At 44.9% G+C, this 25276-nt stretch overlaps 1 long non-coding RNA gene across 1 annotated transcript in view; it reads right to left on the bottom strand.

Annotated features, from left to right (window-relative positions):
* Nucleotides 1-2768: 2768 nt before the first annotated feature.
* The window catches only part of LOC148148002 (uncharacterized), a 56736-nt gene continuing 34228 nt past the window's right edge, over nucleotides 2769-25276 (bottom strand). The window contains exons 5-6 of the long non-coding RNA XR_015759280.1: nucleotides 14249-14382; nucleotides 2769-2882 (exon numbers count right to left, since the gene is read on the bottom strand). This is a non-coding gene — a long non-coding RNA (uncharacterized LOC148148002). The remainder of the gene's footprint in view (nucleotides 2883-14248; nucleotides 14383-25276) is intronic.

The following is a 25276-nucleotide window of genomic DNA, read 5'->3' as shown; positions in this document are numbered from 1 at the left end:
GCCCTCAACCCTTCCTGTTCGGATACCCATCCAGATGCCTTTTATATGCAGTAATAGTACCAGCCTCCACCACTTCCTCTAGCAGTTCATTGCATTCACGCATCACCCTCTGCCTGAAAAAGTTGCCCCGAAGGTTCCTTTTATTTACTTCCCTTCTCACCCTGAACCTTGGCCGTCCGGTGCTGGACTCCACTACCTCAGGGAAAAGACCTTGTCTGGTAAACCTATCCATGCCTCTCATGATTGTATAAATCTCTATATGGTCACCCCGCAGCCTCAAGTAGCCTCAGCCCACTCAACCTCTCCCTTTAGCTCAAATCTTCCAATCCTGGCAACATCTTTGTAAATCTTTTCTGAAACCTTGCAATTTATACACCATCCTTCCGGTGGGAGGAGACAAGAACTGCATGCAATATTCCAAAAATGGCTTATCCAATGTCCTGTACAGCCACAACATGACCTCCCAACTCCTCTACTCAGTGCTCTGATCAGTAAACGCAAGGAGAATAAACACCTTCTTCACTATCCTATTTACCTGGGATTATACTTTCAAGGAACTATGAACCTGGACTCCAAGGTCTCTTTGTTCAGTAACACTCCCTAGGACCTTACCACTCAGTGCACCAAGATCCTTCTGTATATCAATGTCCCTCAGTATCCTAACTTTCTTCTTGAATTTGACATGACCTCACACTTGTACAGATTACACTTAATTTGCAATTTCTTTGCACATCTTTCCAACTGATCAGTAACCTCCTGCAACCTTGGATCTCCTTGCTCATTCACCCAACTCCACCAATCATATCATCTGCAATAATTACCTTTGTGACTTCCTTTCGTTTCAATTGTGTCAGAGAATGTGTAACCAGAAAATCCCAGCAAGAGCTCACCCATTTAAGATGGAGATGAGGAGGAATGTCTTCACTCAGAGGGTAGGGAATCTGTGGGAATTCCTGACTGCAGGGGGCTGTCGAGGCTGGGTCATTAAGAATATTGACAGCAGAGATGGTCAGATGTTAATGGATCATGGAAACAAGGGTTTTGTGGAAAAGGCAGGAATGTCGAGTTGGAGTGTATCAGGTCAGTCATGATCTGATTGAAGGGCAGAGCATCCTCAATGGGCCAAATGGTCTCATTCTGCTCCGACATCTTATGGTCTTAACTCGAACTCAATATCTGCATTATACCACTATGGGTCTTTCCTCACAAAACTCCTCTAAAATGGGACTATTGGATATTTATTATTACACAGCATTTGAAATCCAGTGGACAATTTTGTTGATGGCTCCTTGATATGATGTTATAGAAAACCATCTCGTACACAATCCAGGATTCCATCCATTACAGCCCTGATACCCATTAGTTATCCAGTCGGGACGGAGACCACTGTCACACACAGTTACTGTACTGCCCTTGCGACAAGTACATTCAGTGTGCTGACTGTAACCATATTGACATTCCCATCACTGGTTGATTCCTTTAAAAGAATTCCAGCTAATGATTTCTGCAGCTGCTTGTTCATTCCCAGCTCCATCCAAATAGACTCCAAATTTTGATCTTCAGTTCCACGTGGCTATCTCATTAATGCATTAACCCTATCCTTTCTTCACAACTTGTTGGATTTTTGCCTATCCTGCCTAGATCCCAACAACCCTTCAATAGTCCCTTCCCAGCGATGGTCATTCTGCAGCTACATCTCCAGAATGACGGTTCCAGCATATCTATTCACTGTCATTCCATCTGCCTTATGGCGAATGCAGGGTGTCATTCCTCAGTAGTAGGGGGTTAAACAGATGTATAGAGGTTACAGAGATAGGGAGGCTTACAGGGACTTGAGGATTTTCGAGCTAAATCTGGGCAATAATGTTCATGGGACAAAGGGGTTTGCAGATTGGAGGAATTTACAGAGGGAGAGGGATCTGGATTAGATTCTGGAGATAGGGATAGGGATGGATATAGAGAGAGGCAGGCAGACTGAGAGGCACTGACAGGGAGTGTTTCAGTAGGAGATTATCGTGTATATTGACAGAGATATGGAAGGTTGTAGTGACTGCAGATGTTTACAGATATAAGAAGGCTTCTAGGTTCAGGAGGCTGCACAGATAGGAAGGCAATGGAGAATGCCAGGTTACTAGGCTGGAGACAGTTACACAAATGGGGAGGGTTGCACAAAATGAAAGAGGTGGTCGGGGAGAGGGTGAAGTTTAAATAGATTAAGATCGAAGATTAATAGAACAATAAGGAGGTTACGATTTTTTTCACAGGTAAGGAAGAGTTGTAAGAGCTGGAGAAGTTTACCCAGATAGGGATGGATGGAGAGGTTAGAGACAAAACACATTTACATGGAGGGTGGCATTGGTAGGAGGAGCTTACAAGGATCGACAGGGCTCGGCAATTACAGGGATGAAGGAATTTAGTATCTACTGGAGAAGTTTAGGGATTAGTGTATCAGGAATTGGAGAACCTGACAGAGACAGACAGCATTGTGTGTACTAGAGGCGATTCTAAATAGAGGAAGGATTATCGGGGCTGTAGTATATTACAGAGATCACTAATAGAATGTGCGCCAAGACTGATGCCTGGGACCTCCAGTGCAGTCTCAGGGAGTTCCAGTACAGCAGAGGTGACAGCAGGGCCCTCACAAGATGGTGGGAATGAAGCCGAGAATGTTGCTGTTCCTTGCCCAGCATTGTAACTACGTCCTGTGTTCCAGGTCTGAATAAAGATGGCCACTAACTCCACCCTGTGCTGTTTACTATGATTGATCTTACCGCTGCAGGATTTACTGAAGGCTCCAGATCTCCCTCTCCATCTCTCTCTGACTGACCAAGCATCTTCAATGAGGTGATGGATGAGACAGGAGTTAGAAATATCCTGATTACCTGCATGAGAGAGAAATAGACAGAATGGGAAATTAGACTGATGCAGTGAGGATAACTCATGTAGAGTAGCACTGAGTCCAGCAGAGATCACAAAAATCCCAGTCTCCATCCCTGGTCTGTACTGTTGCGGATCGGAAGATTCTTTTGGCTCTGGATCCGGAGTAGCTGTAAGAGTGAGAGACGTTGACAGAAGCAGCAATTAGATCCACACAGTGAGGGATACTAAATGGAGAGAGACTGAGTGATATCACCAGAGTGCGGGAAGATTTCAGGATCAAACCATGGTGTCAGAAGAAGTGGGTCTGATGCAGTGGGCACTGCTACCAGTACTCAGGGAGGAGTCAGCTATTTTATTGAGATGGTACAGCGCTGGGATCAGTGTGTGTCCTGGTCAATCATATGACCAGGACAATGTAGACTGCTTTAAACTGACACAGACAAGGAGGGACAGGGCTCATCTGAAAGGAAATTCCCAATTCCATAGAGAAATGTTCAAATATTGAAACATGGGGCTGAGGCTGAGGAAAAACAGGAAGAAACAGGAATAGACTAAGTTTAACTAAAACTATACATCAGCAGATAGGTTTGTGACAGGAATTTGTGATTTCAAAAGTAAATTACTATTTCGTAATTTGAATGCACGAAGCATTTGTAATCAGGGATATGCTGGTGTGACTGTGATTTCTATCTAATCACCATCAGGGAGACGTGGTCACAGGGGTGAACAAAAGGTGGGGCATTAATATTCACGGCTACATAACATTGTGGAAAGTCAGGCAGAGTGGGAAGGAGAATGGGGAAGTCTCATCGTTAGGGATAACAATGGGATTATATGTGGCCTCAGATTACCAATCATTAGGAAACCAAATTCTGGGTAATAAGAGTCAGATCACAGAAGGTGAAGGGCAGTGTTCAGTCCACTTTACAGCATTACATTGTGAGGCATGGCATTGGATAAGGAATTATTGGAATTTGTAACAAAGACAGTAGGACAACTGAAAGAGGATTCAACTTCCCTATCTCACCATCTCATTTGTGGTGGGTCACAAACGAGGCTGACTCTCTCCCACTCTCACGGGAGTCTGTGTGTTGCTGTACAGACCGATGTGGCCTTCCACACTTGGGGCAGAAGGTGGCCGTGGGATGGGGATGGGTGGGACGTTGGTGTGACAGCGCGCTCCTTGTGCTGTTTTCTCCTGGATTCCCCTTTTTTCCCCCACATCAAGTGTCCAGCTGCTCAACGCCGTCCCAATGCTTCTCCCCCACTTTGGACGGTCTTGGCTCAGTAATTCCCAGGATTTACCAGACTTCATTAAGCGATGCGCAGAAGACAAAAAAATCTAACTATTCTGAAGAAGCCAAAGTTTTAGAAATATGGAAGTATTTGTTAAAGAGATCGCTATGGGTTTACTAGCAGGAGGAAGGCAGTAGGAAGGGGAAACATTGTCAGGGTTTAATCAGATGATAGGAAGAGGGAGAGGCGAAGGTGCTGGAAGTGGTGAGAGTGTTACAGAGAGGCCAAGGGCCTGAACGGTGTTACAAAGCCAGTACGGATTGCTGCGTTGGAGGGGATTGCAGTGAGAGGGAGGGACACGTATTTTTTATGTATTCATTCATTCGATAAGGATGTCACTGATTGAGTCAGCATTCTTTGCCCCACAGCTAATTTCCCAGAGGGCAGCTCAGAATCAGCTATATTGCTACGGGTCTGGAGTCACACGTGAGCCATGGTGTCAGATGTCAGGTAACAATGTCAGATGTCCTTCCCTAAAGGACAGGCGTGAACCAGTTAAGTTTTTCCAGGTAATCAACACCAATTTTATGGTGGCCTCACTAATGTCCTGTACAGATATAACATGACATGACATCCCAACTCCTAATCTCAATGCACTGACCAATAAAGGTAAGCATCGCAAACATCTGCTTCACCAACCTGTCGACCTGTGACACCACTTTCAAAGAACCTTTTACCTGCATCCCTGGGTCTCTGACTGTACAAGTCCAGCTCTGGTCAGCTTTGCCAGAGTGCAACTCTGTGTATTTCTCCATTTGCTATTCCTAAACTCACTGGCCCACTCTCACATAATTGTCTTCACTGTCCACTTTACCACCACTTCCAGTCTCACTCACAAACTTGCTAACCATGACTCCTGTATTATCATCCAAACCGTTCATATAAATGCTGCACAACAGTGACCCAGCACCAAACCCCATGATACACCGTTGGTCACAGGACTTCAGTTTGAGCAGCAACTCTCTATGAGCATGCTCTGTCTCTTACCATCAATCCAATTTTGTTTCCAGTTGGTGAGTGATCCCTGGTTATGAGTGATCTAAACTTATTAACCAGTCTGCCATGCAGAACCTTGTCAAAGGCCTTGCCAAAGTTAATGTGGACGGCACGGTGGCACAGTGGTTAGCACTGCTGCCTCACAGCGCCGGAGACACGGGTTCAGTTCCCGCCTCAGGCGACTGACTGTGTGGAGTTTGCACGTTCTCCCCGTGTATGCGTGGGTTTCCTCCGGGTGCTCCGGTTTCCACCCACAGTCCAAAGATGTGCAGGTCAGGTGAATTGGTCATGCTAAATTGTCCGTAGTGTTAGGTAAGGCGTAAATGTAAGCGTATGGGTGGGTTGCGCTTCGGCGGGTCGGTGTGGACTTGTTAGGCCGAAGGGCCTGTTTCCACACTGTAAGTAATCTAATCTAATCATCCACTGCTCTGCCTTGCTCTATCACTTTTCTACCTCCACAAACACTCAATCCAGTTTCTGAGACATGGTTTCCTGTACACAAAGTCATCCTGACCATCGCTGATCCATCCTTGCCTTTCCAAATGCATAATGGTCCTTTCTCTCAGAATCTCCTCCAACAACTTACCCACTCCTGCCACCAGTCTCATTGGTCTGTAGTGACTGTTGATAATAAAAACATTTCGGCGAGGTGTCCTGTAAATTCCTCCCGAGCTTCTCACAGAGCACTGGGATACATCTGATCATGTCCAAAGGTTTTATCACCCTTTTTTCGTTTTAAACCATCCTGTTCTCCGATGTGAACTCTGTTCGATACCTCACTATGTATTTTTCCAAGTTCCCGAGCTTCCATGTCTTTCTCTAAAGTAAATCAAAATGCAAAATATTTGTTTTGGATCTCGCCCATCAGCAGAGATTCCACACAGACAGCCTCATTGACCTTTCAGGGGCTCTATTCTCTCCCGAGCTAATCTTTAGTCCTGGTTGAAACTTATCAAAATGCTTTCTAAATTTCAAACAAACTTCGACCGCTAAGAGCCTCCCCCACCCTTGTCTATTCTGCCATTTATGGTCACACCAAAATATAGAATCCAACAGATTTTTTTAAAATTCCCCTTTTATAAAACCACGCATTGCCCGTTGCACAGGCTGGGAATGTTGTACTCAGTGGAGGAGATCACACTGATAGGGATGGTTTTAAAGACGAAGCAATGTTGAGTAATAATGGGGGTTGCAATGGTGACAGCAGGTTTCAGCAAGTTGGAGGATATAGACCTGAAGGAGGTTACACAGATAGCATGGCTTTAGGGTCTGATGGGGGCTACACAGTAAAGAGGCTGTAGTAACTGGAGGCAGTTACACAGATAGGGACAGTAATAGTCATAGGCAGCATTCACAAAAACGGGGAGGATTGTAGGGTCTGCAGAGCACTCCAGACATGAGACGAGTTGTATCAACTTGATGATGAACACAGGCAGGGAGGTTTGAGAGGTTTGGAGTAGGTCACCATGATCTGCAGGGGCAAGGAGACTGGAGATGTTATCGAATTGCAGAAGTTTCAAATCACTATAGGCAGTCAGAGATCATGAGGGAGTGACAATGTCTGCTGGAGTTTCCTCAGATCTGGAGGATTGCAAGGACTTGATGATGTTGTACATGGAAGTAGGGTTGTCGGGACTGAAGCTGGGAACAGAGATAGAGGGATCAGCAGGGGATTAGAGATATGGTGGGTAGTGGTCTCTGGTGGAAGTTCCACATAGAAGGATGTTTTGGGGAACTGCAGGACCCTGCAGAGATGTGGAGAGCTGGAGGAATTTCACTGAGCAAAGAAGATTGGGAGAGGTGGAGCAACATAAGGATGTTGTTAGGTTGGGGAGGTTTACACAGACAGGGATGGTTTAGGGAACGGAGCAGATGACAGAGGGAAAGATGGTTGTACAGACTTATGGAGGGTAGCCGTGACAGTAGATGTTTATAGATACAGGAAGGTTTAGGTTCTGCAGGTTATTTAGACATGGAGGATGTGGAATCAGACAGATTTTCCAGGAGATAACAAGGGCAATTTTGGTTGGAGACGGTTTCACAGATAAGGGAACATTACTAATCTCCTACAGTTGGTCAAAGTGGGAAGTGTTGTAGGGGTGTAAGAGCTGGAGAAGGTTAGAGAGATGGGCAGATAGATAGAGAGACTGGAGGAGCTTGTATTGATAGGGTGTGTGCTGACGATGGTTGGATGTCACACAGACAGGGAATCTTAAAGGAGCTGGATTGGGAGAGTCACAGGCATTGGAGCGGGTTCTACAGATCGGAATGCTGCAGAGACCTGAGAGGATTGTAGGGTCTTCACAGATTGATTGTGTAAATCAGTCTGGTGAGGTAGGTGAGGTAGATATGGAAAGCTTAAATCCAATGTATACCATCTTCATTTTCCAGACCGGAACTTCAATATCCCTCATAAGCCACAAATCCCTAAACCTGCCAGCTGTTCCCTTCACTCTAACAGGGACAAATTTGCCCTGGATTCTTAATATCACACTTTTAAAAGGCTCCCGTTTGCCAGTCATTCCTTTTCCTTCAAACAGACTCACCCAGTTGACGGTAGCATGATGTGGAGGAGCCGGTGGTGACTGGGATGGGCAAAGTTAAAAATCACACAACACCAGCTTCCAGTCCAGCAGGTTTATCTGGAGGCACTAGGTTTCAGAGCGCTGCTTCATCATGTGGTTGTGGAGCACAATCATAGGGTACAGAATTTATAGCAACAGGATTGCAGTGTCATGGAATGTAATATCAAACACATTTAGTTTAAGTTTTCATCTTTTAGGATGATCATCTGCACTTTGAAAGCTGGTGCTGTGAGATAAACCTGTTTGAGTATAACCTGGTTTTGAGTTATTTTAATTCACCCAATCAACCTCTGCTCGATCCTGCCTCATGGCCCCAAACCTGGCCCTACTCCAGTTTCACTGTGGATCTGTCTGATCTTTTTCCATAACTATGTTAAAACTAAGACAGTTGTGGTCACTGGACCCAAAGTGCTCTGTGACTGACACTTCAGTCACTTGCCCGACCACGTTTTCTGAGGGGAGGTCCAGTGTTGCACCTGCCTGAGCAGAGTTGGGCCTTGTTTGAGCGACATCTTGATTTAGGAAACGTTCTTGGACACATTTGCCAAATTGCACTCAGTACGGGCCTTTTACCCTCTGGGTGACCCAGTCAATGCTGGGAAAATTAAAGTCTCCAACCAATACTACTCTATTATTCCGACAGGTATCTCCAATCTCTCTACACATCAACTCCTCGAGTACCTGCTGGCTATTTGGGGGTCTATAATATAATCCCAACAGAGTGACCACCCCTGGTTTGTTTCTACGTTCTAAACATGTGGCCTCATTTGTTGACTCTTTAAGCATATCCTGTCTAAGCACTGTTGTTATGTCCTCCCCTATCAAAAGGGCAACTCCCCTCCTCACTTACTTATCCTTCTGTCCCACCTGTAGCTTCTGTATCCTGGAACACTGAGCCGCCAGTCTGGCCCTTCTCTCAGCCATGTTTCGATTATAGCTATAATATCCCAGTCCCCAGAGCTAATCCATGGTCTGAGCTCATCTGCCTTACCAGTCAGGCCTCATGCATTGAAATAAATGAACTTTAAACCTGAAGTCTTTTCCCTCCCTCATCTGTGCCCCTGGATATCCTGAATAGGAAACCTGCTCTCAATGGCTAATGTATTTTCCCCCGACTTTTTGATGGTCCCTCTCTTCATCAGAATCCCAATTTCATGCCAAACTAGTTTAAACCTCCCAGGGTAACACGAGCAAATCTCCCCGCAGTGATAGTGGTGCCCCTCTGGTTCAAGTCTAACCTACCCCCCCCCCCCCTTATACAGGTCACTTCTACCCCAGAAGAGATGCCAATGATCCAAAAACTGAAAACCATGCCCCCTCCAACAGCTCCTCAGGCATGCATCCACCCCCCGGCCTATCTTTCTATGTCTATCCACACTGGGGCATGTGGCACTAGGAGTAATGTAGAGATCACTGCCCCTGAGGTCCTGCTTTTTAACTTCTTACCTAACACCTAATACTCATTTCACAGGACCCGATCCCATTGTGTTCATGAAGAGGCAGTAGTAAAGGCCGCAAGTCCAGCGAATACAGATCAGGCGATATCGTGAGTTTGATGAAGAAAACACAGTGCAATAAAACCAGGTGAAGCCATTCCCAAGGATAGGGAGTGCAACGGGGTCCTTAGAAATGGCTGTGAAATAATCTTATCAGATACTATGAAGGAAAAGCCACAAGGTACTTTGTCAGTATAGTTAAAATAAAAAGGTAACTGAGGAAAGGGTGAGGCCTATTAGAAACCAAAGAAACAATCTGTGCGTGGAGCCAGAAGAAGTAGGTGAGGTCTTCAATGAATACTTCCCATCTGTATTCACACAGGAGAAAGACATTGTAGCCGGGGATTTCAGACGGGATGGTGATGTTCTAGAACATGGTAAGATCAATAAGGAGGAGATATTAAATGTTTTCACAGGCATAAAGGTGGAGAAATTCCCAGTGCCCAATGAATGCATCCCAGGATGCTATGGGAGGTAAAGGAGGAGATTGCTGAGGCCTGGTGGATATATTTAATACTTTGCTAGCCACAGGTGAAGTGCCGAATGACTGAAGGATCGCGAATGTGGTTCATTTGTTCAGGAAGGGCAGCAGGGATAGGCCAGGTAATTACAGAGCAGATAGTCTGACAGCAGGGGGAGGGATATTATTGGATACCACCCTGAGGATGAACCAACACTTGCAAATGCAAGGATCAAAAGGAAAGAGCCCATGGGATCCAAGGCAAGTTGGCAAATTGGATACAAAATTTTTGGATAATCTTTTTCGTGTTTGAAATTGTTTCGCCAGCGGGTGTACCACAGGGATCTGTGCAGGAATGATCGCTGGTTATTCTGGGGAATAATAACTTCGATGTGAAAGCAGAAGATATCATTAGTCGGTTTGCAGATGACATGAAAGGTGAAGATGTTGTTCAGAGTGAGGGGGATGGTCTCAGGCTACAGTCTGATGACGATCAGATGATAATCTGAGCAGAGTTTAGTTCTGATCGATGTGAGGTCATACCGTGTGGGAGGTACGATAAGCGAAGGACAGACATAATGAGTGTTCGGACCTTGCGGAGTGCTGAGGAACAAAGGACCTGAGTGGACAACTCAAAGATCCCTGAAGGTGTCAGCACAGATGGACCGGGTGGGGAAGGCACCTGAACTGGGAGCGGGAGGGGGACCCATATCCTGGTAGGGCGAATTGCTAGAGCTGCTTGAGATGATATAATCTAATCTGGCAGGGTGTTTTATCTTAAACAGTCGAACGGTCAGAAAGAAGATTGAGGCTGGTACACAAGTTAAAGAGAGCCATTTCAAGAGATAAGGCAGGAAAGAACATAGCAGGGAATTGGGGGAAAACTGATGATTAAACTGCATTTAATACAATGCAAGGGGCCTGACAGCTAAGGAAGATGAACTCAGGATATGGATTTGAACATGGGACTGGGAGATTATAGTTATTACAGAAACAAGCTGAGGGAGGGGCAGGATTGGCAGCTCATTGTTTCAAGTTAGAGGAACTGCAAGAAGCATCGAAGGGGAGGCAAGAGAGGACGCGTGGTGATGTGTTTTGATTGCATGACTCATCCCAGCAGTACTTACAGAGGATATTCCTGTGGGATCACCCAGTGAAGCTATGTTAGTGGAACTGAGAAATAAGAATGAGTCATCACTTCGATTTGATTGTCCTACTAATCCCTAATAACAAGTGGCAGACTGAGGAACAAATATGTCGGGAGATCTCAAATGTCAATCATAATAATAGGGCTGTTATGGTAGATGTTTTTTAACTTTCCATCTTAGACCGGGACTGCCAGTGTTCAGCGTTTGCAAGGGAGGAATTTGGTAATTGATTTCCAGTAAACTTGCAATCAATATATAAATGGCCTGAAAACAGAATTGGGCAAAACCTGACCTCCCTTTGGGAAACAAGGTCGGGAAAGGGACTGAGGCGTTAGTGGGAAAGCATTTTGCCAAAGTGACCACAGTTCTAGTAGTTTGAAACAGCGATGGAAAAGGACAGGCCTGGTCCATAGGTTCAAGTTATAAAATGGGGCCAGACCAATCTTGATCGTATCAGCCAGGAACTTTCAAAAGGTGATTGGGGAGTCTATTTGCAGGGAAAGGGAAGTCTGGCAAGTGAGAATATTTTAAAAGTGAGTTAAATTGAGCGATCAGCGCCAGCATGTTCCTGTTTGTGTGCAGGTCAATGCTGACAGCGTTCGGGAATACTGGCTGTCTACTGAGGGTCTGGTCAAGGAAAAGGGGCCACATGTCAGATATAGCCAGCTGGATCAAGGGAATCCCTGAGGATCACAGGGGCTGTAGGATGGAAATCAGGAATGCAAAAAGAGGACATGAAATTGCCTCGGCAAAGAAGGATGAGTAAAATCCAAAACTGATTTTAGATAATATAGATACAATAAGAGTAAACGATTAACTCGGGACAAAGTAGGGGCCCTTAAAGATCAATGAAGCCGTCGATGTGCAAGACTTCTGGATATGGCTAAGATCCTAAACAATTTGTTCATTCTAGGACTTACTGTGCACCAAGACTGGGGAACCCAGATTACTACGTTACAACACAATTGGAGTACTCTGTGCTGTCAGAAGGATGTTGTGAACTTGAAAGGGTTTCGAAAAGATTAATAAGATGTTTCCAGGGTTGTTGCTGAATAGGTTGGGGCTATTTTCCCTGGAGCATCGGAGACTGAGGGGTGAACCTACAGACATTTATATAAACATGTTTATATATATTTACCCCTTCACCTAACACTATGGGCAATTTAGCATGGCCAATTCACCTAACCTGCACATTTTGGACTGTGGGAGGAAACTGGAACACCCGGAGGAAACCCACACAGACACGGAGACAATGTGCAAACTCCACACAGACAGTTGGCTGAGGCAAGAATTGAAGCCAGGTCTACTGGTACTCTGAGGCAGCAGTGCTAACCACTGTGCCATCGTGCCAACCCAAGCAGGGGAGTGTAGACAATCCTAGTAGTTATAGACCTGTGAGCCTTACTTTGATTCTGGGTAAACTGTTGGAAAGGCTTGTAGGGGATAGGATTTATAATCATCTGGAGATGAGTTAGTTGATTAGGGATAGTCAAAACGGTTTTGTGAGGGGCAGGTCGCGCCCTCACAAACCTTATTGAGTTCTTTAAGAAGGTGAACAAAGAGATAGATGAGAATAAAGCAGTTGATGTGGTATATATGTATTTCAGTAAGGCTTTTGTTAAGGTTCCCCATGGTAGGCGATTGCCGATAATACGGAGGCATGGGATTGTGGGTGATTTTGCAGTTTGGATCAGAAATTGCCTCACTGAAAGAAGGCAGAGGGTAGTGGTTGATGGGAAATATCGATCCTGGAGTTCATTTACTTGTGGGTACTGCCAGGATGTGTTTTGGGTCCACTGTTGCTGTCAATTATATAAATGACCTGAATGAGGGCATTGAAGGATGGGTTAGTAAATTTGCAGAAGACACCAAGGTTGGTAGAGTTGTGGATAGTGACGAAGGATGTTGTAGGTTACAGAAAAGTTTAGATAAGCTGCACAGCTGGACTGAAAGTTCGCAAATGGAGTTTAATGTGGAAAGGTGTGAGGCGATTCACTCTGGAGGGAGTAACAGGAACACAGGTTTATGGGATAATGGTAAGATTGTTGGTAGTGTAGATGAACAGAGAGATCTCTTTGTCCATGTACAGAGATCCTTGAAAGTTTCCACCCAGGTTTATGGGTTTCTGAAGAAGCCATTCAGTGTGGGATCTTGTCTTGGTAGAGGGATTGAGTTTCAGAACCATTAGATCATGCTGCAGCTATACAAAATTCTGGGTGTGGCCACATTTGTTCAGGTCACTGCATTACAGGACGAATGTGTAAGCTTTAGAAATGATTCAGATGAGATTTACGAGGAAGTTATCCGGTATGGAAGGAAGGTCTTATGAGTAAAGGCTGACGGTCTTTAAGCTGTTTTTGTTCAAAAGAATGTGTTTGAGGTCAATTAATTGGATATATAGGATAATCAGCAGGTGAGATGGGTTGGACAGTGAGAGCCTTTTATCTTGGATGGCGATGCCTACCAAAAGGGGAGATAGCTTTAAATTGAGGTAGATATTAATATTAATAAATAGATATGGGACAGATGCCAGAGGTAGGTTTTTTTACTCAGATTAGTCGGGGCATGGAATGCATTGCCTGCAACAATGGTAGACTCGCCAACTTTAAGGGCATTTAAACGGTCATTGGATAGGCATCTGGACAAGAATTGGAATAGTGTTGGCTACTTGGGCTTCAGATTGGTTCCACACGTTGGTGCAAAATCGAAGGCCGAAGGGCCTGTACTGCGCTGTCATGTTCTGTGTTCTAGTGAGCAAAAATATGAGATGGGAGAGGAAAGACTTAAAAGCGATTTTAGGAGAAAAGTTTCTACACAGAGGATGGTGCAGTTATGGAATGAGCTTCCAGGGGAAGTGGAAGAGAAATGTTCGATTTGGGCAGGTACGTGGGGAGGAGAAGTTTAAGGGATATGGGTCAAATGCAGGGAAACGTGACTCGTTCATGGACTGGTCAGCATGGACTAGTTGGGTTGAAGGAAAAGTTTCTGTGCTACATGGCTCTGTCTCCAGTTATTGGAGGAGGAGACTACCGAGATAAGGCACGTGATAGACACTGAAGCAAATTACAGCGTTAGTGGTGGAAGTCTGGAATGCAGTACATTTCAAACATGTGGAGGGACAATCGGGCTAGGAGGAGGTTACAGAGATAGGAACTGTTATGGGAGTTACAAGTTATTGAAGATACTGATGCATAAGCCATGCCATAGATACAGTGTTGCAGAGTAGAGAGACGTAGTACAACAGAACTTACAGCAGGAGTGGTGATTGAGCGTGTGGTATGTGTGAAATGTGCTCCCCATCCAGCACTGTATCTGTGTCATGTCCTGTTAAGCGATATTTGGAGCCCTCTCATTGCTCTCTGCTCTGTGCACTGTGAGTGATCTTACCTCACTGCAGGACTTATTGCAAGCTCCAGATCGCCCTGCCCTTTGTCTCTCGGCTGACCAACCGTCTTCAATGTGGTGATGAAAGAGACACCCAGCAGCTGGGAAGGTAATTGAGTCTGAACCTTCCTGAGTACCTACAGGAGACAGACATATAGACAGAATGGGAAATTAGACTGATACATTGACGATTAAAAATGGCACTGTGTACCACCAGAGAGACCTGGAAAATCCCAGTCTCCATCTCTGGCCTGTGCTACCTCATCTCTCTGGAGTAGAGAATTCTGTTAGCTCAGGATCTGGTGTAGCTTCAATAGAGAGAGAGAGAGAGAGAGAGAGAGAGAAAGAGAGAGAGAGAGAGAGAGAGAGAGACAGAGACAGAGAGAGAGACAGAGACAGAGCAAGAGCGAGATACGAAGTGATATCACCAGAATGCTGGCAGATATCAGGATCACACAATTGTGTTGTAACAACATGTTTTGCTTCATCATGCACTGATATAACCGGTCAGGAATGAGCAACCTGTGAGCAGGCGAAGTGATGGCCGAGTGGTATTATTGCTAGAGCATGTATCCCAAACCTCAGCTAATGTTCAAGGGAGGCAGGTTGGACTCCCACCATCAGAAATGGTGGAAATTGAAATCAATAATTTTAAAAATAGTAATTAACAATCCACAAATAAGTATGAGACCATTGCTGATGTACAAAAAACCCAAACACTTGTCCTTTCGAGAAAGACATCTGCCCATCCTGACGTGGTCTGCACGACATCCCCACAACAAAAGTGTTTGCCTCTTAAAGACCCACTGAAATGGCCGAGCAAGCAACTCAGTTCAAGGTCAGCTAGGGCTGGGCAAGAAAGGCTGGTCAGCCAGAGACACCCACATCCCAAATCTGATTTAATAAATAATCCATTAGGATAGTCCCACTGGAAATGTGCTGGGATCAGTGTCCCGGCCAATCATGTCGGGAGATTTATGGACAGGGCTTTAAACTGACAGAGAGGATGCAGGGACAGGCTTCAGGTGAAAGGAGCTTTCCAAATCCAGAGAGAAAATGTGGAGCATCGGAACAGTATGGGAGTGCGGCTGAAGACAAGCAGAGCGGAACAGGATGGGACAGAGTTTAACTAAAATTGTACATCAGCGAATAGATTTGTGACAGAAAATTGTGGAAGAGAGTATATTATGTTTTTTTTTTTGAATGCAAAACGTTGCTGCAATAAGGTAGATGGATTTAAGACTCAGAGATAAAAGAGATTTAGACACCAGGGAGACATGGATACAGCGTGGACAAAAATATTCAGTGGTTCACAACCTTGTGCAAACTCAGGCAAAATGGGTAACACTAACAATAATGGGTAAGAAAGGCATTACAGAGAAAGCACTTGGCCTCAGATCATGAAGTAGAGTCAGTCTGAATGTAAATTCTAGCTACTACTTGCCAAGGACACAAGCAGCAGAACAGTTTTAGCCACCAAACAGCATTTCATTGCTCATCACTGCATTACACAGGAACTAATTGGAATTGTTAACAAAGGCATTGTGATAATTTTGGAAAACGTCAATATTTGTATAATCTGGGACAATCACATGGACAACATTGATACTGGAAGAGGAGGTTGGATATATTTTTTTTTAGTGTTTCTTTGAAAAACACATTGTGCAACTGGCTAGAGACATAACTATCGCAGAGCGACCGTGTAATGAAACTTAGTGAATGAGTAATGTCACCTGCAGAGATCCTTCGGGAAATTGTGATAAAGTGCAGTTTAAAGAAATATAAAGTTTTAAAGTGAATCACAGAAAGGACAAGCTACAACTAGAAACAAAAAATAGCCAATTACATGAGTTTGAGAGGAGAACGGTCCAAGGTAAACACGCTAAACAGACTGAAATATGTGGCTGGAAATGAACAGTGGAAAACATTTGAAGGAACAGTGTAAAACACAACAGAAGGTCATTCGATTGAAACAGTAAAAATCACAGCAAGAAATTCCCACTGATCCCTCACTCAGGACAAAAGGGATCATACTAGATTATGAGGCTGAGAAGATCACCAAAAAGTACTTAAAATCTTGTAGTGTTTGTGTGATTTAGGAGTAAATGTTAATGGATTGCAATGGGTATACTCGCAGGAGGAGGACTGTTGGAAGGGGAACCACGGTCAGGGTTCATTGACACGATAGGAACTGGGAGAGGTGAAGGTGCTGGAGGTGGTGAGAGTGTTACAGAGAGTGGTCAGGGTGTTACAAAGCCAGGACGAATTGCTGCAGCTGGAGGGGTTTGCAGAGGTAGGGAGGGACATAGGATTTTATATATTCATTCATGGGATGTGGGTGTCACTGCTTGGAACAACATTCTTTGACCCCACTGATAATTACTGAGAAGGTAGCTCAGAGTCAGCCATATTGCTGTGGGTCTGGAGTCACATGTCGACCAGACCAGGTTAGAATATTTGATGTTCTTCCCTCAAGGAGGTTTGTGAACTAGATGAGTTCTTCCTACTGATCAACAATGTTTTTATGGTGGCCCCACCAATGTCTTTTACAGCCACAACATGAGATCCCAGCTCTTACTCTTAATGCTCTCCCCAATGAAGGTAACCACCCCAAATGCCTGCTTCACCAGCCTGTCTACCTGTGACACCACTTTCAAAGAACTGTGTACCTGGGTCACTGACTGACAACACTACCCAGTGCCTGAACATTAACTGTACAAATCCCACCCTGGTTTGTTTCACCAAAATGGCACACTTCACATTCATCTAATTAAATTCCATCTGCTCTTCTTCAGCCCACTATCCCAGCCGTAATGTCTATCCTGTTGTATCATAGATAACCTTCTTCACTGTCCACTTTACCACCAATGTCAGTGTCACCCAAAACAATTACTTACCAGGAAACCAATATTTCCATCCAAACCATTTATCCAAATGACAAACAGCAGTGGACTCACTCCACCGCTGGTCACATGCCTCCAGTCAGAAAAACAACATGTCTCCCATCACCCTCTGTCTCCTTCCATCAGGCCAAATTTGTATCCTGTTCATGAGCTCCTCCTGAATGCCATATCCTTTTACACTGATCTGAGCTTATTACCCAGTTTACCATACAGAACACAGAACAGTTCAGCCTAAGGCCCTTTAGCCATGATGCTATGCCAATCTTTTATCCAACTGTTAAGATCAAACTAACCTACATACCCTTCATTTCACTGCCATCCATGTGTCTATCCAAGAGTCTATTAAATGTTCTGAAAGCATCTACTTTTACTACCACCATTGGCAGTGCATTCCAACCATCTATCATTCTCTATCCTCTTATCCATCCTCCAATCACCTTACAATTATGCCGCCTTGTAATAGCCATTTTTTCCATAGGAGGAAAAGTCTCTGACTATTCACTCACTCTGTGCCTTTCATCGTCTTGTTCACCGAACAACGTCACCCCACCCCTTTCTTCACTCCCATGAGAAAAGCCTTAGACCCCTCAAATGTTCTCCATAAGAAATGCCCTCCATTCCAGGCAGCATCCTGGTACATCTCCTCTGTACGGATTCTAAAACTTGCACATCCTTCCTGTAAACAAGGGACCAGAACTGAACACAATATTCCAAGTGTTGTCTCACCAGGTCGCTATAATGATGCAGTAAAACCTCACGGCTCTTACAGTCAATCCCCTTCTAAGGGGAGCCAACACAACATATGCCTTTTTAACAACCCTACCAACGTGTGTGGCGATTTTGAGGGATCTATGGTCATGGACCTCATGATCTCTGTTCCTCCACACTGCCAAATATTCTGCCTTTCACCCTGTATTCTGTATTCAAATTCGACCTTCCAGAATGAATCACTTCACACTTTTCCAGATTGGACTCCATCTGCCACTTCCAGGCCAGCTCTGCGTCTTGTCAATGTCCCATTGCAACCTACAACAGCCCTCCACATTACTCACCACTCCACCAACCTTCAGGAGATTGGCAAACTTACTAACCCACTCTCCAACATACTTGTCCAAGCCATTTATAAAAATCACAGAGAGCAGAGTCCCAGAGCTGACTGTTACAGAACATCACTGGTCACTGAGCTCCAGGCTCAATACTGTCCATCTGCTGCCACCCTCTGTCTTCTCTGGGCCATCCAATCCTGTATCCAGACAGACAGATTTCCCTGTATCCCAATCATCCTTCTTTTTTGAATGAACCATCAACATATTCTGCCATATCCTCAAAGAATGCAATAAGGTTTGTGAGGCATGACCTGACCCCTCACAAACCCATACTGACTGTGGCTAATGTAACTATGGTTTCCCAAGTAGTCATAAATCCTGTCTTTAGAACCCTCGTCAATAATAAGCACACCACAGACATTAGACCAAATCTTTAATTCCCAGAATTCTACCTCCGTAACATGGCCCGGACTTTACAAATCTTCTCTCTTCCGCCATGTTCCCCAGAAGGGCACTGGAGGGTGGTGGGGGTTACAGAGATAGGGAGGGATATCAGGGCAGGCGGATTTTGCAGACATTAGGAGGAGGGTTGCAATGCCAAAAGGAGGCTTCAGTAATTGTGAGGTTTTATGGTGATGAAGGCATTTGAGGAGGGAGAGAGGGAGGATTGTAGGGAATTAGGAGGTTTCATAGTTTAGTTGCTTTGCTAGGACTGTAAGAGGTTACTGAGTTGGGGAGGGTGTAAGCACTGGTGGATATTACATAAACATGTGGTTTTAGTTGCAATGCATGAAGAGGATGCAGGAAACTGGAGAGTATGGGGTCTGAACGAAGTTACACAAACAGGAAGAGTTGTCAGGAGTGGAGGTGTTTACAGAGACAGCAATGGCCTGATCTGGAGCAGAGGACACAGATTGGGAGGATTGTGGGGACTGGGGATGGTTTGACAGGGAGGGAGGACCATAGGCCCACAGGAGGTTACAGAAATGTGGAGAGCTGTAGGGCTGACGGGTTCATGGAGTTCGGAACGTTGGGAGGGATAGAGAAGTTTACAGGGATAAGGATGTTTGTAGGACAGGGCTGGATTACACAGACAGGGACTGTTTTAGGGAGCTGAGCAGATTACAGAGATAAAGAGGTTTGTATCGTTTGGCAGAACAAACAGAGATATAGAGTGTCATCGTGACTGAAGATGTTTATAGATATAGGAAAGCTTAGGTTCTGGGGGTCATTTAGACATGGAGGCTGTGGAATCTGTATTGTTTTTTGAGAGATTGGGGTAGCAAGTTTGGTTGGAGACAGTTTCACAGATAAGGGAGCATAGCACAAACAGGAGGAAGTTCCTGTGGTAGGAAGGGATCGAGTGGAGAGTGATGTTTACACAGACAGTGGTGTAAGAGCTGGAGGAGGTTATGGAGATGGGTAAATGGATGTAGATACAGAAGGAGCTTACATTGACAAGGTGGGTGATAGTGACGGGGGGATGTTACACAGTTAATCAATCTTGTAGGAACAGGACCGGGAGAGGCACAGGCATTGGAGTGGGATTTACAGATCAGGAGTGTTGCAGGGACCTGAGAGGATAACACATATAGGGATGGTGGTACAGTCTCCACAGACTGATGGCGTTTTAGGGACTGGAAGAGGTTATGTTGACAGGGAGGGCTGTAAGAGCTGCAGGAGCTTATGGAGAGTTGAAGAGTTGGAGCAGTTCACAGCAGGAGGGTTCTCCGACAGGAGTAGATTACAGAGAGTGAGGGCTGTGTGGCCTGAGAAAGTTAAAGAGAGGGAGAAGGTTACGCTGATACAGACAGTGTTAGGGAGTGTTTAATGGACTACAGAGGAGCTCAGAGAGAATGTATTATGGGGAGTGGAGGAGATTACAGACACAGAGATGGCTGCAAGTTTGAAAAGAGCTTCTACAGATCTTCGGTGCTGTAAGGCTGAAGGGAGGTTACAATAATAAGGGTTACCTACACTTAATGACTTTTTTGATATGGAGAAAGTCTCAGAACGGGATTGTCAAAAGGAAGTATAGACAGTCCAGATGAGTTTACAGAGATATAAATGTTTTGGGGGGTTTCAGGATGGAACAGTGATTGGGAGTGCTGTAACGAATGGCAACAGTTATAGAGAGGGTTCTAAAAGCAGGAAGAGGTGACAGTCATATCGATCTTTGTAACGACTGGAGAAACTTACATCGCCAAGGAGTGTTTTAGAAACTGTTGGAGATTACACATATAAGGAGAGGATTGGGGTTGAGGCAAGGTTCAAGAGACAGGGATGGTTGACAGGACTGGACAATAACCTAAATAGAATCTCCACAGTGTGGAAACAGGCCATTCGGCCCAACAAGTCCACATCAACCATTTAAAGAGCATCCTAACCAGACCCATTCCTCTACCTGTCCAATAAACCCTGCATTCCTCATCGTGAACTCACCTAAACCACACTTGCCTGAATACTACAGTCAATTTATGATGGCCAATCACGTATCGTGCAAATGTTGGGCTATGGCAGGAAACCAGAGCACCCGGAAGAAACCCACACAGTCGGGGGGAGAACATGCAAAGTACACACAGACAGTCGGCCAAGGCTGGAATTGAAGCCAGGTTCCAAACACAGTGAGGCTGATTATACAGAGCACTGCAGAGATTGGACTAGGTCACAAAGTTCACAAGGGTTTATTGGAACAGGAGGAAAATATAGTCAGGAACAGGAGAAGTTTACATAGATGGTGTCCATGAGAGGGACTGGAGGAGGTTAACGCAATAGGGAGGGTTGTGCATTTTCTCGACAATTAGAGGTAGGGACGGTTGGGGAGACTGGATGAAGTTAGTCATACTCCGAGTTGTACACACTCTGAGTACTGGCAGATGGAGTTTACTTCTGCTCACTGTGAGGTAATGCACTGTGGGAAGTCTCATAAGAGAAGGATATACATCATGAAGGGTGAACTGAGTAACACCGGGACCTTGGTGGGCAAGTCCCTGGATGTCTGAAGGTGTCAGTAGAGGTTGACAGGGTGGGGAAGGCACCTGAACTGGGAGCAGGAGGGGGACCCACATCCTGATGGGGCGAATTGTTAGAGCTGCTTGAGAGGATATAATCTAATCTGGCAGGGTGTTGCACCTTAAACAGTCATAAGGCCAGAAAGAAGATTGAGGTTGGAGCACAAGTTAAAGACAGCAATTTTGCAGACAAGGCAGGCAAGAACATAGCAGGAAATGGGGGAGGGTGAACTGATGATTAAACTGCATTTATTTCAATGCAAGGGGCCTGACAGCTAAGGAAGATGAACTCTGGGCATGGATTGGAACATGGGACTCGGATATTATAGTTATTACAGAAACACAGCTGATGGAGGGGCAGGACTGGCAGTTCATTGTTTCAAGATGGAGATGCTACAGGAAGGATCGAAGGGGAGGCAAGAGAGGACGCGTGTTGGTGGGTTTTCATTGCATGAATCATTACATCAGTACCTAGAGAGGATATTGCTGTGGGATCACCTAGTGACGCTATGTAAGTGGAACTGAGAAATAAGAATGGGTCATCACTCTGACACGATTGTCCTACTGGACCCCGAATAATCCGTGGCAGACTGAGGAACAAACATATCAGGAGATCTCAAATATCAATCATAATAATAGGCCTGTTATGGTTGGGGTTTTTAAACTTTCCAAACCGAGACTGGGACTGCCAGTGTTCAGTGTTTGCAAGGGAGGAATTTGGTAATTGTTCCAGAAAACTTCCAATCAATATGTAAATGGCCTGAAAAGAGAAAGGGGCAAAACCTGACCTCCCCTTGGGGAAACAAGGTAGGAAAAGGGACTGAGGTGTGAGTGGGAAAGCATTTTGCCAAAGTGACTCAAGTCTATTAGTTTGAAAATAGTGATGGAAAAGGACAGGGCTGGTCCACAGGTTCAAGTTATAAAATGGGGCCAAACTAATCTTGATAATGTTAGCCAGGAACTCTCAAAAGGTGATTGGGGAGTCTATTTGCAGGGAAAGGGAAGTCTGGCAAGTGAGAATATTTTAAAAGTGAGATAAATTGAGCGATCACCACCAGCATGTTCCTGTTTGTGTGCAGGCCAATGCTGACAGCATTAGGAAACACTGGCTGTCTATTGAGGGTCTGGTCCAGGAAAAGGGGGCACAAGTCAGGTATAGCCAGCTGGATCAAGGGAATCCCTGAGGATCACAGGGATTTCAGGAATACACTTTGGGTAGAAATCAGGAATGCAGAAAGGGTACATGAAATAGCCTCAGCAGAGAATGATAAGGAGAATCCAAAAGTGATTGTATAAATATATCAAGAGTAAAAGAGTAACTCGAGACAAAATAGTGTCCCTTAAAGATCAATGAGACCATTGGTGTGTGGAACCGCATGATATGGCTAAGACCTTAAACACATTTTATACTCCAGAACTTATTGTGGACAAAGACTGGGGAACTCAGGGAACAAGAGTAATATGTTAGACCACATTTGGAGTTCTCTGCAATTCCAGTATCCCCGCTATAGGAAGGATGTTGTGAAAGTTGAAAGTGTTCAGAAAAGATTAGCAAGATGTTGCCAGGATTGTTGCTGAATAAGCTGGGGTTATTTTCCCTGGAGCATCAGAGACTGAGTGGTGATCTGACAGAGGTTTATATAAACATAGAACATAGAACATAGAACAATACAGCACAGAACAGGCCCTTCGGCCCACGATGTTGTGCCGAACTTCTAACCTAGATTAAGTACCCATCCATGTACCTATCCAAATGCCGCTTAAAGGTCGCCAATGATTCCGACTCTACCACACCCACGGGCAGCGCATTCCATGCCCCCACCACTCTCTGGGTAAAGAACCCACCCCTGACATCTCCCCTATACCTTCCAACATGAGGGGTATGGATTGTGTAAACAGTCAAGGTCTTTTCCCAAGGGTTGGAGAGTCTAAATCTAGAGGGCATAGGTTTAAGGTTGAAGGGGAAAGGTTTAAACGGCACTGAAGGGACAGCTTTTTTATGCACACGGTGATGTATGTATGGAATGAGCTGAGAGAGAAAGTAGCAGATGCTGATATTATGACAACATTCAAAAGGTATCTGGATGGGTATATGAATAATAAGGGTTTAGAGGTACATGGGCCACATGCTGGTTAATGGGATGGATTTATTTAGATCTTCTGGTCAGCATGGATGAGTTGGACCGAAGGGTCTGTTTCCATGCTGCCCATCTCTAAAAAGAGTGCATGTTATAGAAGAGGTGGTGCTGGAGATTTTACAACACAAAGGAATGGAAAGCCCCAGGACCTGATTAAGTGTATCACAGGACATTGTGCGACGCGAGGGAAGAAATTGTGGAGCCGCGAGCAAAGATATTTGTACCATTGACAGCCATGTGTGATGTGCTGGAAAGACTGGAGTGTGGCATAATGGGCAGTGAAGGATGTTTTTTGAGATTACAAAGGGATCTTGATGAAATGGGTGAATGGGTTGAAAAACTGTAGATGATATTCAATCTGAACAAATGCGAGGTAGTGCACTTGCTAAAACAAACAAGGGTAGAGCTTATACAATTAATGTTCGGGCCTCGGTTAGTGTTTTAGAGCAGAGGGACCTCCGGGTTCAGGGACATAAATCTTGAAGCTTGCATCACAGGATGGATAAGACAGTGCTTGGCATGCCTGACTATTGCTCAGTCCATTGAGTGCAGGATTTGGGACGTCATGTTGAGATTGTGCAGACATTTTTGAGGCCTCTTCTGCACTACTCTGCCGAGTTCTGGTCGCCCAGTTATAGGGAGGATATTATTAAGCTGCAGGGTGTTCAGCAGAGATTTACCAGGACATTGTTGGATATGGAAGGCTTGAGTTCTGAAAAATGGCTGGATAGGCTGAGTCTTTTTTGACTGGAGCCTAGAGTTTGAGATGTGATGTTATACGAGTTTATTTTAAAAAATGAGATATCGATCGATTGAATGGTAGTTGCCTTTTTCGTAGGATGGGGGAGTCTCAAGAGGAGGGACCACATTTTTAAGGTTAGAAGAGAGAGTTGTTCAAAAAAAACGACATGGGGGCAAATTGTTACAGAGAGGATGTTTTGATTGTGGAATGATCTTCCTGAGGAAGGGTGGACGTGGTTACAATTACAAAGTTTAAAAGACAGAGATAGTAAACGAATATTTTGCATCAGTTTTTGCTGGGGAAAATGATATGGAAGATATAGAATGTAGGGAAATAGATGGTGAAACCTTGCAAAATGTCCATATTACAGAGGAGCAAGTGCCGGATGTCTTGAAATGCATAAAGGTGGATACATTCCCAGGACCTGATCAGGTGTACACTCGAACTCTGTGGGAAGCTAGAGAAGTGATTACTGGGCCTTTTGTTGAGATATGTGTATTGTCGATAGTCACAGGTGAGGTGCCGGAAGACTGGAGGTCAGCTAACGTGGTGCCACTGTTTAAGAAGAGTGGTAAGGACAAGCCAGGGAATTATAGAGCAGTGAGCCTGACGTCAGTTATTGGAGGGAATCCTGAGGGACAGGATGTACATGTATTTGGAAAAACAAGAACTGATTAGAGATAGAGATTTGTGCGTGGTAAATCATGTCTCACAAACTTGATTGAGTTTTTTGAAGAAGTATCAAAGAGGATTGAAGAGGGCTGACCGGTAGATGTGATCTATATGCACTTCAGTAAGGCATTCGACAAGGTTCCCCATGGGAGACTGATTAGCAAGATTCTATCTCATGGAATACAGGGAGAACTAGCTATTTGGATACAGAACTGGCTCAAAGGTAGAAGACAGAGGGTGGTGGTGGAGATTTGCTTATCAGACTGGAGGTCTGTGACCAGTGGAGTGCCACAAGGATTGGGCCTAAGAATGGTGAATAGCCAAGGGTAAGGGAGTCCAAAACTCGAGAGTACAAACGGGACGTGAGAGAGCAAAGATTTAAAGAGGGAGCTGAGGGGTAACATTATCCATAGAGGATGGCGCACAGACAGAACGGACTGCCAGGGGCACATGGAGAAACAAGAACAATGACAACATGGAAAAGACATTTGGGCAGATACATGGAGAGGAGAAGGTTTG

The sequence above is a fragment of the Chiloscyllium plagiosum genome, unplaced genomic scaffold, assembly GCF_037043375.1.
Source record: "Chiloscyllium plagiosum isolate Xiang-an unplaced genomic scaffold, Cpla_swu_hap1 HiC_scaffold_14, whole genome shotgun sequence".
NCBI lineage: Eukaryota > Metazoa > Chordata > Chondrichthyes > Orectolobiformes > Hemiscylliidae > Chiloscyllium > Chiloscyllium plagiosum.
The sequence above is the reverse complement of the archived record's forward strand: the minus strand, read 5'-3'. Positions and strand labels throughout refer to the sequence as shown.